Source organism: Puma concolor, chromosome A2, assembly GCF_028749965.1.
Source record: "Puma concolor isolate L17-30 chromosome A2, mPumCon1.1.hap2, whole genome shotgun sequence".
NCBI classification, from domain to species: Eukaryota; Metazoa; Chordata; class Mammalia; order Carnivora; family Felidae; genus Puma; species Puma concolor.
In genome coordinates this window covers 73,295,506-73,310,421 of record NC_141668.1, presented here as the reverse complement: position 1 = coordinate 73,310,421, position 14,916 = coordinate 73,295,506, and the positions used below count along the sequence as shown (strand labels likewise).

The following is a 14,916-nucleotide window of genomic DNA, read 5'->3' as shown; positions in this document are numbered from 1 at the left end:
CAACTTTGGCTTTCTGGAAGGGAAAATTTTAGGCAGGGTCTAAATGAATTCTATAATGCAATGTTTATGAACCTTTGGGCTTCTGCTAAATTGATTTTACTAATTTACTTGTTTGAAGGTTACCTAAACTGAACAGAATGGTGGCCTATCCTTTTCTGTTAGAGAAACTGATCAATTTTCAAAAGCATTCAAGATGTGTTTCTGTGTTAAAGTCCAAGGGCTTTTCCCCCCCGTCCTAAAAGGGTATTTTGCATTACTGAGGACAATATAAATATTATTCTGTAATATTTTGAGATTATAGAGGGCAAAGAAGATCCTGAAGTGCTCGTTTTTTTTGTTTTTTTTTTTCTTGAGTGCTTAGAATATAGAGTCACAGGGGTGCCTGGCTGGCTCAGTCAGTAGAGCATGCAACTCTTGATCTCGGGGTCATGAATTTTAAGCCCCATGTTGGACGTAGAGCTTTCTTTAAAGGAAATACATAAATAAAAATTAAAAAAAAAGAATATAGCATCACATCAAATTGACACAAGAAATGCTAAGAGTAGATTTTCTTTTCCCATTAGATTGAAGTAAAACAAATAAAAGTATCTCCTTGTGCTATATACACATTTTTTTCTTTTATTCTTTTTCTCCATGAATTTGATTACACTTTTCTACAACTTTGGAGGATAAAAGCTTCTCACTTTGTGATGCATTCATTTCCTGGCCTCTGAAATGATAACTTACTGCTGGAAAAACGACTTGATTCACAGGGAAATTGGATAATCTAATGCAAAGCAGTTAGGTTCTAGATCAATATTCTGTGAAATATCCCTGACACACGTTTTCCAATTCTTTCTTTCATTATTCTTAAAATGAGCTGTAACAGTAAGGGGGGGGGGGGAAGCTTTAGAGTAAAACGCGTTACACAATACTCTGCATGAAAAATTTCACAGCAGTAAATAAGAGAACTATAATATTAGAAAATAAAATAACCTCAGATATGGTAAATAAATTAAAAGGGATAAGAGATGGTAAATAGAAATCCCTTGTGAGCAGCTGAGCATCCTTAACACGGAAGCGCACACAGATTTTCCCTCGGGTATCTGATCAGATCTCCCCCGCTGCACGAGTACTCAGAGTGCTGACATAGTCACCGCGTAGGGAAATGAGACCGCTTAGAGCACATGGAAAAGACTTGGCATGCTCCAAAATAGATCTTGGAAAGTTTATCATCTCCAAGTGAGTGAATAGGAAACTTGACCATTTTTAGACTAATTAAAATTCAATGTATTTGTACTTGCCATTTTTAGACCACTTTTTCCCCCCACATCATTGAGACCATATATATCATGGGTTTCTGACTAATTTCCATGGAAGTAATCAAAATATAGTTTTGAAATTCTACTTAAAACCATGTTTTGTTAAGAGTTGTGTTTTGCATTTTTGCAGCAGAAATTGCACCTTTAAAAGAATAAAAACAGATTAACTTTTTGAATTTGACTCTGCTTTTCATGAATGAGGTGTCAACTTGGCAAAGTACAATTTCCTCTTCTTGTAAACCACAGGGCAGAGTGGAATACTATTAGCATGGGTACATCTCATGACAGCTATAGAGATTAATATTTAGAACAAATTAGGAAAACCACTATTTAATTCTTTTAATTTTCCAAGAAAAAGAAATCTGTGGATCTGCTGCTGAAAGACATGCAAAAATGCAAAATTGAAAGACATTTTACGTCATGATAACAAATTTTGGCTGTTAAGCTTTTAACGTAAATTTACAATAAATACATTTCCCTTTTAGCATTTACTTACTCTCAGGAGCCAGACCTCCTTGGTTTCCTTTCCAAATCTGTCGTGGATTAAGCTGCGTCTTCTCCCATAGGTTACTTACCTCTCTGTGCTTTAGTTTCTTCATTGTGTAAAGAGAATAATTATAGTACCTACCTGAGAGGGTTGCTGTGAAGATTAAATATATTAATATCTATTATTATCACTGGCTCAAAGTAAGTTCTATGTAAGTGTTACTATTATTATTACTACCATTATCACCATTTTAAAATATTTCAATAAATCTATTTTTTATCTAAGTATCCTTGAAAGTTGTTAAAACATACTTTTCTTAAACACAGGAAATTACACTGCTGGGAGTCTGAGACTGATCAAAATTTCACATTGGGCTCTGTTTAGAGTATGGTCTGGTCAATTCCAACACCATAACTTAATTTCTAAGAGTTTCCCATGTACAAGTTGTTTATATTGATGCAGTGTTCTTACTCCAGCTAGTTTTACATACTGTAACTTGAAATACTTATTTTAAAAAAACCTCATTTGAGCCAAATAATTTGTGAAAAGTTCTTACTTAGGAATACTTATTTTGATATATGGGCAATAAGGCAGACAGGTGAAAAATGTAGTTGGTTAAAACTGCAGATTCAAAAGAGGCTAAGAACTGTAGATACAGTTATGATAAGTTATAAAAGTGATTCGATTCTTAAAAGCCCCATATCCTCCAAGGGTGATATAGATTAAAATTAGCTTTTACAAGAGTGGGTATGGTTTTACCTTAGCAGGTGTTAGCCCCCTTTAAACTCATGAATATGACACCAGGTGGTCAATCCTACTATGAAAAGTTACATCTAAGGGGAGATTTGAATCTTATCAAAAAGGCACACCTGCCCCCAAGTCACACTTGTGTTAGTACTTAAAATTCCTGCTATTATCTTCACTTTCTTTCAAAAAGGCAGATTTTCCAAAGATTTTCAGCCAGATATCAAGAGGCGGTGTACCATAAAAGGGTCTTATAGTCACATAAATTGAGAAATGCTGTGGATGGGACAAGATTAAATGGATGTACTCCTTCAATTTGTTACATAGATATTTATTTAGCACCCTGGGAATTAAAAGTGTCAACAAGACAGACCTTGTGGAATTTATATTCTAATGTAGGTGATAGAAAACTAAAAGAAACAGACACAAAAATAAAATGCTTACAAACTGTATTGACTATTATGAAGGAAATAAGCAAAGAGCTGAGATAAGAGATTAGTAGGACAACACATACTTTAGAAAGTGCAGGGACTGTAGCGGGACTCTTCAGGGAGTGAGCGTTGGTTGTTAAGCTAAGGCCTGAAGTAAGAGAAGCAGCCAGCCATGTGCCAATGGGTGAAAAGAACATCCCGGACAGAGGGAAGGGCACGTGCGAGGGCATGAGGGGGAAAGGGTGTAGTGCCTTCCAGTGAATGGATCAAGATCAGCGTGGTGGACTGAGTGGTCCCAGTAGATGAGGCTGGGCTCATAGGCTGTGGCTGCCAAGTCACACACAGGAACTGGAGGCCAAGGTGATGAGTGTGAGCATGGGTTCAGGTGTCCCCAGAAGCTGTTATGGACAGAGGAGAAACCGAATCTGGGTTACATTTGAGGAGCTCATTTTGGGTGCTGAGCAGAGAATGTGTCAGGAGAGGCCCAAGGGCTAGTGAGCAGGCCACATAGGAGGCTGTTGGGATGGTCCCGGCAAGAGCTGACGGTGTGGGGGCTACATTACAGGCGGTGGATACGCAACGAAGCCCACTTCTCACAGTTTTCAACAAGCTGATGTGTGGCAGAAAGTTTGAAGTTTGGGAATAAAGATCCAAACTGATTTGATTGGAGAACACACAACAGGAAATGCCAGGTTTAAGAATTAGCTCCTAAATCGTTGATAATGCAAATATACTTTTTTTCTTTTCCTGAAGGGAATAAAGGTTTATTCCACTACAATATTACCTGCAGGGAGCAGTGTTTATAGGAAGAGGATAAGAGGAAAGCAATCGATTTTGGCAAGCAAAAAAGGAGCTGAGAGGGAGATTGTGGAAAGATTCAAGCAATGGGGATTTTTGTTAGGAAAGCGGGCTTCTGCAATAAATGGGAATACTATGAGTGGAGGTGCTTGGGGAACTAAGAGAAGAAAAGGGACATAAGAGACAGCGTCTTATGCAGTGTAGTTCAGGGCCACTGTTACTTATGTGTTCAACTGGCCTCGTGGTTATCTAATATGAGGACATTCATGCAATTTTTTTTTTTCTTTTTGCAAATGTTCACAACTCCCTGCAATTCTGCAGACTCTTCAAGAAGAGCACTGGACTTGGAGTCTGAAGACTGGAGTTCTCAAGGCAGCACTGTCACCTACTGATGGGGAAATATGCCATTGCATATTCCTCTTTAATGAAAGAGGTCTCCTCTTTAATGAAAGCATTGGACCTCTTATTAATAATAAGGATACAATATTAGTTACCAAGAAAATGTATGACATTACCTCAAATACCAGGAATGCCTCTTTAACAAATTAAAATGCAGTTCAATGAGGCTCTAACTTGCAGTTTTGATATTTGCTGATTCCAAGTTGCTACTCCTCAAATTTGCCCAGAGTCTTAATATTTTAGTAGCTAAGAAATGCAAAGTTTCTCATTGAACTTCTATTTACTAAAATAACATATCTAATTTGCAAGAATATACGTTTTCCTCACTGGATGCAATAAAATTATTTTCATTCTGAATGGGAAGAAAAGCACCCCAGTAAATTCTTGCTTTTCCTTGAATTGGCCCTCGAGCAACAATGATCGCTCACCACTTTGCTGGGATTTTTTGCCTTAATGCCATCTTTGCAGTCTATATGACGTTAGGAATGAAAAAGTGTTCTAATATTGTCCTGACCTTTTAGCCCTGTAGTAGGCCCAGGGAAGGAGGTGCTAAAGCAATTTGCATTATTGTGTTCTTTGTGTCATGAATTTCTTTGAATCTTGGGCTAAAGAGATCCCATCTCAATGTCTGTAAACATGGACGTTTTCCACAATACACCCTTCGTGCCTGCAAGAATTCTGTCGGACTTAAGGTTGGAAACAAATAATTATGCTGAAGTTTGGGTTAATTCATGTATGAGTCATGTCCATCTGAAATTCAAACTTGGCAATGGTGCCATTTGCCTTTTCCTTTGCCCTTATTGCCCTGGTTGACTTTGTGAGCCTCCCGCTCGAGAGGCAACTTCCTCAAATAGCAGAGCTTTCCTTTAAAAATTTTTATTATTGGGGCGCCTGGGTGGCGCAGTGGGTTAAGCGTCCGACTTCAGCCAGGTCACGATCTCACGGTCCGTGAGTTCGAGCCCCGCGTCAGGCTCTGGGCTGATGGCTCGGAGCCTGGAGCCTGTTTCCGATTCTGTGTCTCCCTCTCTCTCTGCCCCTCCCCCGTTCATGCTCTGTCTCTCTCTGTCCCAAAAATAAATAAACGTTGAAAAAAAAAATTTAAAAAAAAATAAAAATTTTTATTATCAAGGAGATTTTTTTTTTCCTTAGGATAGTTCTGGGATAAGTGCCATTCCTTTTGGGCTCCAGAAGAGGATAAATATAGCTATCATATTTGGCTGACACCAAATTCATCTCTGTTTGTAATAAATTGACAGCTACTTCATAGAAATAGGTTTGGGTCAGACAAGAAAGCCTAAAATCCTAGAACTATATCACATTTCACATTTTCATCGCAGTGCAGGGGGTTCCTGCTTATGTGTGTAGCTATCTAGAATGTTCCCTTTTTCACAGAGCACGAGCCTGGACTATTGTGGGGTATTCCAAAAGGCTGGGTCTTGGTTGTCAGGATGATAGCCACAGACCCGGCAGCCCCACTGGGCTGGAAAGCTGAGCATAAAGCCTCCAGAGATACTGACTTAAAAGTCCATGTTGACAAGGGCTCCTATTTCTGTTATTGAAGGTTCTGATCATTCAAGAAAATTAATATAGACAAATTATAATTAAAAAAAAAAAAGATGTCCAAATTACCATCAAAATGTCATTTAACTGCAGTAGGGCAGCATAGTTTTTTGGCATTAGGTGATCTTAGGTTTGAGTTCTAGCCCTGATGCTTTGGAGATGCATGAACCTTGGTGAGTCACGTAAGCTTTCTGAGTCTGTCTTCGTGAAATGGGCTTAATAATATCCCATATGATTGTCATGATAATGACTGAGCATTGCTGAATGCAGCACACAGTCAGGGTTCAATGAGTTGTAGTAGGCTGTTTTTGTTGTTACTTTAGTTATATTCCTAAATTCCCAGAGATACTAACTTGGTGACAATCAGTTATTCAAATAATTTAAGCTTAATTGTTTCCAGGGCTTTGATCCACACTGGGAATATGAGAAGGGAAGTCCCATTTTTCGCCCCTGCCTACAGAGGTATAAATATCACCTAAGTAGCTTCAGTCTGGTGCAAGAGGCACGGGAGATGTAGAGGTATATGCTTTGTGATTAAGAAAGTGTAAGGGGGCCAGTGGAAAACAATTCTGCATGCTTAGAATGAATGCTATGTTCTGAATAAGTAAGCTATGTTTTTTAAAAATGTTTTTTATTTATTTCTGAGAGAGAGAGAGAGAGAGAGAGAGAGAGAGAGAGAGAGCAGGGAAGGGGCAGAGAGAGAGGGAGACGGAGGATCTGAAGCAGGTTCTGCACTGACAGTAGACAGCATGATGCAGGGCATGAGATCATGACCTGAACCAAAACCGAGAGTCGGGCATTTAACCAACTGAGCCACCCAGGTCCCCCTGAATATGTAAGCTATGTATTAAATGCTCACTAAAGAAAATAGAGTTGGCTCTTCAAGTCAACACCGATTCAAGCTGGAAATAACAGTACAGGTGTAAGAAATGTGGGATGGATTACTGATTTGCAGCATACCAGAGAGAAGGGACTGAAATCTCTGGGGTATCAGCTAGTTGATACCTTAAAAGAGGAAAAATTTAAGGCTTAATGTGACAAAAATAATTTCAGGGAAAAAAAGCACCATATCTATGGCAACATTTAGGTTAGTTTAACTCATTTCAGTAAGAGAAGAGAAAGTCTCCTCTGTGTGCTGTGGAATACAGGATAAACGGATGACTCTGTCCTTTTTAATCGAGTAAGAAAATAAGAAAAATTAACAGATCCTACAACAGAAAAGGGAGATAAAGTGCCAGAAGACAAGTATAAAGTGGTATAACCTGTGCCTCAAAAGTGGTATTTTTCCCTGAAAGATTCACCCATGAAACTTCTGAGTCTCCATTCTGAGAAATATTGGATACGGAAATAATTGGGTTTTCTAGATTGTAGTCCCAGAGGGTAGGGGGTTAATGAAACCCATCTTTACCCAATACACTGTTATAATAAAGAGTTCATTTCAATGAATGAGAGACAAAAGGGAAGAATACTTTATACACACACACATACATAGGGGCATGCATGGTACTTCCTAGAAGCTCTAAGGAAAGAGATATCAAGGTGTGATATTACATCTTGCCTTGGTGGTGGGGGCGGGGGTGGTGGGAGAGGGTTGGCCATCCAGGTAAGGCTAAAAGAAGGAAGCAGCATTTAAGTTAAACTCTAGGGGACTGTAAAATTTCAAAGAAGGGAAATAAAGCAAGGAGTTCATGTCAAACTAATTGAAATTATTGTAGACCCTCAGTGTCTCAATTTCTTTGCTTCTCCTTTATTCCTCAACCCACTACTGAAATTGCTCTTAATTAAATCCAACTGTGATCTCTCACTTCTTACCCACTTTATTTACTTGTGGTGCCCACTTTTTTTCTCCCCGGCTTCCACAAAATCACTTTCTCTTGTGTTTCTTCCTTTCATCTAGCCTTTTATCTCTATCTTTTTTTTGCAGACTCTTGTCCCCTAAAAAAAAAAAACAACAAAAACAAACAAAAAAAAAACCTGGTTCTCAGGATTCTTAGATGTTTTTCTTTTCTTCAAAATTTTCTGTCTTTTTTTTTCCTTCTTCTTTCTTTTCAGTTTTTACTTCTCCAAAGGAGAAATCGTCCCTTCTTATACTATCAGCTGAAATAGATACACTTACATCTTCCTAATCCATATCTCTAATACAGAAGTCTTTCTCAAGTCACAAATTTCTGTATCTACTTCTACTGGACATCATCACATGGGTAAGTCAAATGCATCACGTTCCAAATTAAATTCTTTATCTTCTGTCCCTAAAATATTCCTTGTCCAGACCACATGAAAGACATCCATCTCTCCTATTATCTGTGAAAGACACCTAGAATTGATCATACTATCAGCTCTCTCCCTCATTCATCTCACTTCCAATTTCTACCATTTGCCCGTTTCCACCAAAGCTATCCCTACAATAATCTCCTGACTGTTTTCTCTTCTTTTCTATCTCCCACAAGGTGACCCTAACTATTTCTCTCCTCTGTTACTGCAATAAGGCTCCAGGTTTCCAGTTAATTTATATCCATTGCTCCTCCGACCTAATCTCTCCTATCTTCTGGCTGCTGTGATCTACCAGAACCACAGATCTGCTTATTTCAGTCCCCTACTTTAACTCCTTCGAGAAACCCCATTGTCTTCATGATAAAATGCAAATCCTTTAATGAGACAGGCACATAAGCCACTTGATGATCCCTGCTCTGCTGACCTCCCCAGCACCAACCCAAATACCCATGGCTTCCTGAAATCACCATGTTGTTTTAAACCTCCAGGGCTTTTTAGAGTCTTGTGTCCTGCCTGTAGCACACTTCGTCTCTTCCCCTCCTTATTCGGCTTCTTCTGTCTTGTCATATCAATGCCGGATGATGTCCCCTTTAGGGTCACCTCCCTCAGAAAGCTTTTCTGATGCTCCGCTCAGTTCTGTTCCTCCCTCCTTCCACAACATTCATAGCATTTCTTTATTGGAGTACTTACCACACGATGGTGTAACTATCTGTTGATCTATCTGTGTCCTGCAGTTCCCAGGAAGCCCGGAGCTGTAACCCGTCACAAAATCCCCCAACTAGGACATAATAGGCATTTAGTAAATATGTACTGAGTTTAAAAATATGAGCAAAGCTTTAAGGATGGAAATTTGTTGAATGTGTTACAAGAGAATGACTAAGACATTTTGCAGGATGGAGGAAGGTAAGATTTGAAATGCCGGATTCTGAACTATGTAAGACAAGTAAAAGGCAGGGATGAAGACCAGGGCTGTGGAAAGAAACAAAATGCAAAGCAATGCAGCTTCACCACTGAACCACTGATGTAAAGTCTGCCCCCCCCCCACTACAAACCTCGATTTTGAGGCAACAGAATATAAACTGAGATTGAGGGGCGAGGGCACAAGGGTTGAAAGTGAAGGATGGACTCCAAACCTGGAGTCAATTTTTGCAGCGTCATTATGGCTTCAGAACTGGAATTAGGGAATTGTTGTGGTTTCCAACTTGACTTGAATAGGAAAGATAAAATGGGATTATATCATGAAACATCTTAAATGCCTGGCTGAAGAGAGGGTTCTAAGTCTTATGGTCCCTCAGCAATCGCTGAATAATTCTGAACAGAAGGTGACAAAATGGGAGCTTAGAAAATAAGTCTGACCCTATTATATAACACTCAATGCATCAAGGAGGCTGAATGTAACAATATTAGGAGGATATTTAACTATTTTGTTAAAAATAATAAATGCTCAAAATAAAGGGGTGGCAGTGAAAGTAGAAGGAAGAAAAATGCAACATCCATAGGAAAAACTGGGGGTAGCCTTGAGACTTGATAAGAGAGAAGAAGACATACATTTGCAACAGACATTTCAATGAGATAGAATGGTTAAATATTGATTACAAAAACAGAAAATATTTCGCCGAGCTAGGTACTTTATTTCTTTGAGAAATATCTCCTTAGGTTTAGAGTACTGTGTTCTTCTTTTACAAAGAATACCAATTTATACACTATTTTTAATAAAGGGGGACTTTTCATTTGAATGAGGACAGAATCTTAGACCGGTGAGGTATTCACAGGTACCCTGGAGGTATTGTGTGAAGTGACACAGGGCAGTGGCATAGAGCCACAGGCATAATGGAAGAAGCATAGCCAGTTCTGATGACATATACATATTCTTGCCAAGCCAGCCTGGTGTTAGAGACCTTTAACTCTACTCTTTGATCAACTCTTCCTCCCCTAAAATTATTATTCTTAAAACAAAACAAACTACATTCCAATCAGATAACACTCTTTTCAGAATACCAATCCAAAAAAATAGCATTTAGAAGTACTGAGGAATATATTCTGATGACATTTTCTACCAATTCTTTGTCTCTAACTTATTCACGTCTAACATAAAATTCTAGAGACCCCAAACAGTTCCATATGACCAGTTTTCTAAACTCATAAAGTGAAGCCAGAAACATACGTTAATACTGGCTCCTGTGTTTTCATAGAATTGAAAACAATTGTGACAACATAACCTATTATCAATTGATTTTAACCTTATTATATGGAGCTCTGGAAGATCATATTAACATTGAAAAGCACAAAGTTGTCACATAAAATAATGCTTTTGATTATAATTAAACTGGAAGAAACTCTCATACCAGAATGAAATGATTACTTATGTATTGGTCATTCTTTATTGGACACAAAATCCTTGAGGATAGGGATATGACGTATGTGTTTATGTATCTTCAGGTTTAATGCAATGCTTGACATATAACAAACAATCAAAAATATTTTTTAATGAATGGCATTTAAAAAAGTATAACACTTACATAGAACCTACTGTGCACCAGGCACCTACCCACCGTGACTTACAAATATTAATTTGTTTAATTGTCATTAGAGAAATCTTTTACAAAGGAAATTAAGGCATGGGGAGGTTAGATTACTTGCCTGGAATCCTACAGCTTCTTAGAAAATTATGGAGCCAGGCATAAAACACAAGCATAGCCATTCTAGAATCTGTGCTCTGAACCAATATTGCTTTTTAAAAAAACTGCTGCCTTTAATTTTTAAGAAATGTTTGTAAATATATCTTTTATTACATTTTGAACTGAGACTAAGAAGACCTTGGTTTGTGTTAAATTTACATGGTTTGTGGCTTTGAGCAAGTTCATTAACCTAATGGGTCCTTAATTTCCTCATATGCAAAATCCAAACAATAGCTGGTATCTCACAAAGCTCTCGTGAGCCTTAAGTAAAGTAATTTATGTGAAAATGCTAGAACATAGTTGGCACCTGGGGTATGTTAGTTGGTGTGCCAAAGACAATGGTACTATTTTCCTCCTTCTCTCCTTTCAAAGTATATATTTGCACATGACACATCATTCAGGTCTTTTAAAAAATGAAAACAAATTCTATGTTTCTTAAAGCATTATTTCCAATATCTTTCCAAGCTAGAGCTAATTTACGAAAGCATTTTCTGGATGGTCAGGTAAGCTTCAAACTCAATAGCTTGTTTTCTGGAGAAAAAAACATGTTTTTCCCGGAAGCTATTATGGTTTAAACATCTACCATCAGGGAAAACAACCTCTTTTTCTTCTAATTGGGAAATCAAATTAGATATAGTTTTTAAAGAAAAAAAGATTCAACCGACAGTAGAACATACGGCATTTATTTTCACCAAGAACCTCCAAAATTAACGGGCTCTACCAAATTTGACAGGAACCATCTCAAACAGTGGTTCCCAGTCAGGGCTTCACATTAAATCACATAAAAAAAAAAAAAGTGGACCCTTCCTCAGATATTCTGATTTAATTGGTTTGGGGAAGGGTCTAGATAATCTTATTCTTTTGAAAGCTCTCCCATTGATTCTAATTTGCAGCCTTGAGTTGAGAACACTGGTTTAGGTTATCATTGAAAATATCACATCTCCTATTTCCATTTCATTTTTACTGCAGTAAAACACAACAGTAGATAATATCTTCATTCATGTCAACATTTAAAGAGTCTGAGAAGTTCACCAAGAACACAGTTGCCATAATACCACTATACTAAGATTTAGCTCCATTTCTTTAACTGATTGAAACAAATGCTACCTTTATACATCCATCATCATTCATTATCTGGAATTCAAATACATAACAAAATGGGAAACCAAAGCTGTATTTATATCAGGTAATTTTCTTCAACTCCAAGCATCATGAAACAATACAACTCTAAGATTATTTATGTGTTCTTGTGAATAAGTTATAATAAGGATTTCATGTTTACTCAGTGTATTGGTGTGGTCAATAAATAATCTTAGAGCATTTTACAATATGACTGAATATTATTCTTATGGCTATAGTTCCCAAAATTAACTGTAGATTAGAGGCATTGAACCAAAACAAATCCTGACTGATGGATGTTTTCAGCTATGTTAAAATATTGAGTAGAAATGAGTGCCCACTGAGAATACTGACTTAAACTAAAGATGTTTGCAAATCTAATCACCTTAGTTCCTTTCACAATGTCAGTGTAGAGAACCAGCACTTTCTACTTTTATAAGCTGAGTTCTTTAACTGAACACATAGTAGGCTAGCAACATGCTATTACAAATTATACTCTACAAATCCCACAACACTAAAAGCATTCCAACTCTATCTTTACTGGTAAGCCAAAGTGGCCCAAATGTATAAAATATTTGCTTTCTCTTACCATTTAAAACACACTCAAACTTAGACACTCTGCTATTTAAAGATTATTTTCAGTAACTACATGGTCACACTTTGATTTCTTTTGAGCATTTCACTTTCCATCACCCAATAATTTCAACAAATAGCCTTGAACAGATGTCTTGGTTTAGGCTAACTAGAGCCACGAAATTGTCGGGGTCTCCCGAAGATCGGCAAATGGAACCCTGCCTCCTAGTCTCGCATACACCATATAATATTAGGTAAAGCTTTCAGGTAGAACTTTTCTTAGGCATATTTGCAAGGTAAAGCCTGAATAATGGGTTAAAAATCGAACTGGATTGTTGGAGTTTGACTTTGATTGGATTTCCTTGTACCTCAAGGAAAATGACTGCTTGGGGAAGAAGAATTCATCTGTTAGAGTTTTTCTTGATGTCTTTCACCCAGGCTTGGAAAGAGCATCATGAAAAAAGAGTACCCTTTTGGAAACTACGCACACAACATATTTTTCCTAATAGGTGTGAAGAATGGCTGCTATGCATAAATGATTGTTGGAAAATAATTCTCTGTAAAACATGACTTAACAAGCAACGCCATTCACCACTGTACTCATTTCCAATATCCAGAACAACGATGACACATCACATAGATGCCGATATTATCTGTTTGTTAGTTAATAAACACCTTTTGGAAAAAATCCACAACCCTCAGCCCCGTAATTTTCATACCCAGTAAGTTGGAAAATAAAACTTTTGAGAGAAAATTGATATTAGTAACATAGTGAAAGTCACAAAAAATTCAGAGGAGCCTGCAATATGAAATCCTAAGTTGTAGCACCTTCCCAGGACAACCCTCTTGTCTCTAATCAAGGGTAAAGTGAGACGACAGAGACTAAAGCTGACCCTACATTTGAACCTCAAAGCACCACAATCAAACTGCAGTTTTGCAATCAAAAAACAAGGTACCTTGTGCCCTTCCACTGCTAACCATCCCCGGGAACATCCCAAAGCTTTAAGTCCCGTTCATTCCCAGACCCTCCTTACCTGGAATAGTCTCACAGGGCTGCTGGGCACAGCTCAGTAGAAGCGAAGGGCATTCGCAGGTGGTGGCTCCAGAGACTCAGGAACTCAAGCTACAGCGCCCATCTCCTGAGCAGGAGATGTCAGCCTCAGGGTGAGGTGCACGGGGTGCGCACCTCTCCAACCCCGGAAGGTCCGCGAGCCGCGGCGCAGCCCACCCAGTTGTCTGGGGGGCTGGCTTTCCTAGTTTGATGAGAGAGCAAACTGCGTTAGTCCTCAGCCCTCCTCCTGCCCTCCCTCCCGATTCCCTGACACTTTACTTCTGCCTTAACTGATGGTTTAAACCTAGACCCAGCTTGTATTATGGGCTAAAAGGTAACTGCTTTTTCCCCATGCGTTGTTTCCATCTCCCCAAAGTCCAGGAGGCTCACCTTCCGGGCGCCTTCCTTCCCTCGCCCAGCTGTGAGCTGTGCGCAAACTTCTCCCGACTTAAGAGTCTTATCCTCGCCCGCGCTCCCGCCCCACCCCCGCCCGCCTCCCCCCAGGCTGCAAAGGAGGTGGCAGCGGAATTGATGAGCGCCAGCCCCCCCCCCAACCCCGCCCGCAAGCCCTCCCGCCCCCGCCAGCCCCCTCCAGTCCCTGGAGAGGGAGGGGCGAGCAGGAGAGCGCCGAGCGCCTCGGTGCCAGCCCCTCTCGCCCCGGCCCACAAGTGGGGCTACGCCCGCGGCAGCTGCCTTGCTCCAGTCCAGGCTGGGGCTCACCCCACGAGTCCCGGAGACTAAAACGCGGCGTGAACACGGGGAGCAGGAGGGGAACTCGAGTTAGACCTTGGGTAGGGAGGAATGGGGAGGGGGGCGACAGTCTGGGTGGGAGATTCGTAGCTTGTCCCCGGAGGCAGCTTTCTGGGAGCCCTGTCCCTTCCCCGGAGATGCAAATTCCGGAGGGAGGTGAGTTTCTAAAAGGACCTACACCTAGAGACCATGCCGCCCTGGCTCCTTAAACCAGTACTCGGGGGACAGCACCACCTGGGAGCCCGTGGAGAGAGGGTCGGTAGTGGGCGAGGTAGTGAAAGTGGGATGAGGATCAGTGGGAAAACGGTTGGCGAGGAGCTGGGGTGCTGAGAGGAGGCAAGAAAAAGAGCCGGGAGACAGGACGTGACAAGAGGAGCCACCGGGGTCCGGCAAACCCTGGGAGAGCGTTCGGAGTTGGGTAGCTGTCCGGAGCTGGGGGCGCAGGCTGGATTTGGGGGAACAGCGCCCTCCTCGTAGGGGACTGATGGTGGGCACAGTAACCTAGGGTGAGTGACCGCAGTGAGGACGGCGTTGGAAGACGGGGTTCGGAGTGCCAGACTTGGTGTTGGGGACTGCGACTCCTCTCTCTTCCCTCCTAAAGCCCTGGATGCGAGGAGAAGCCCGGGACAATCCGATTCCAGGCACAGCGCAAACCTGGCTGGCTGGTGCGCCCTGGGAGGCGGGCAAGTTGGTTCCAAGGACACACAGCCCTTAACATCCTTTAGCCCACCTCTGGGTAGAGCAAGGCAGCAGC

The 14,916-nt window shown here is 40.3% G+C and overlaps 1 protein-coding gene across 1 annotated transcript in view; it reads right to left on the bottom strand.

The window, feature by feature from the left end:
- The window catches only part of CALCR (calcitonin receptor), a 164,123-nt gene extending 150,291 nt beyond the window's left edge, over positions 1-13,832 (bottom strand). The window contains exons 1-2 of the mRNA XM_025929839.2: positions 13,803-13,832; positions 13,396-13,614 (exon numbers count right to left, since the gene is read on the bottom strand). The gene's annotated coding sequence lies outside the window, so the exon portion shown is untranslated. The remainder of the gene's footprint in view (positions 1-13,395; positions 13,615-13,802) is intronic.
- Positions 13,833-14,916: the final 1,084 nt, after the last annotated feature.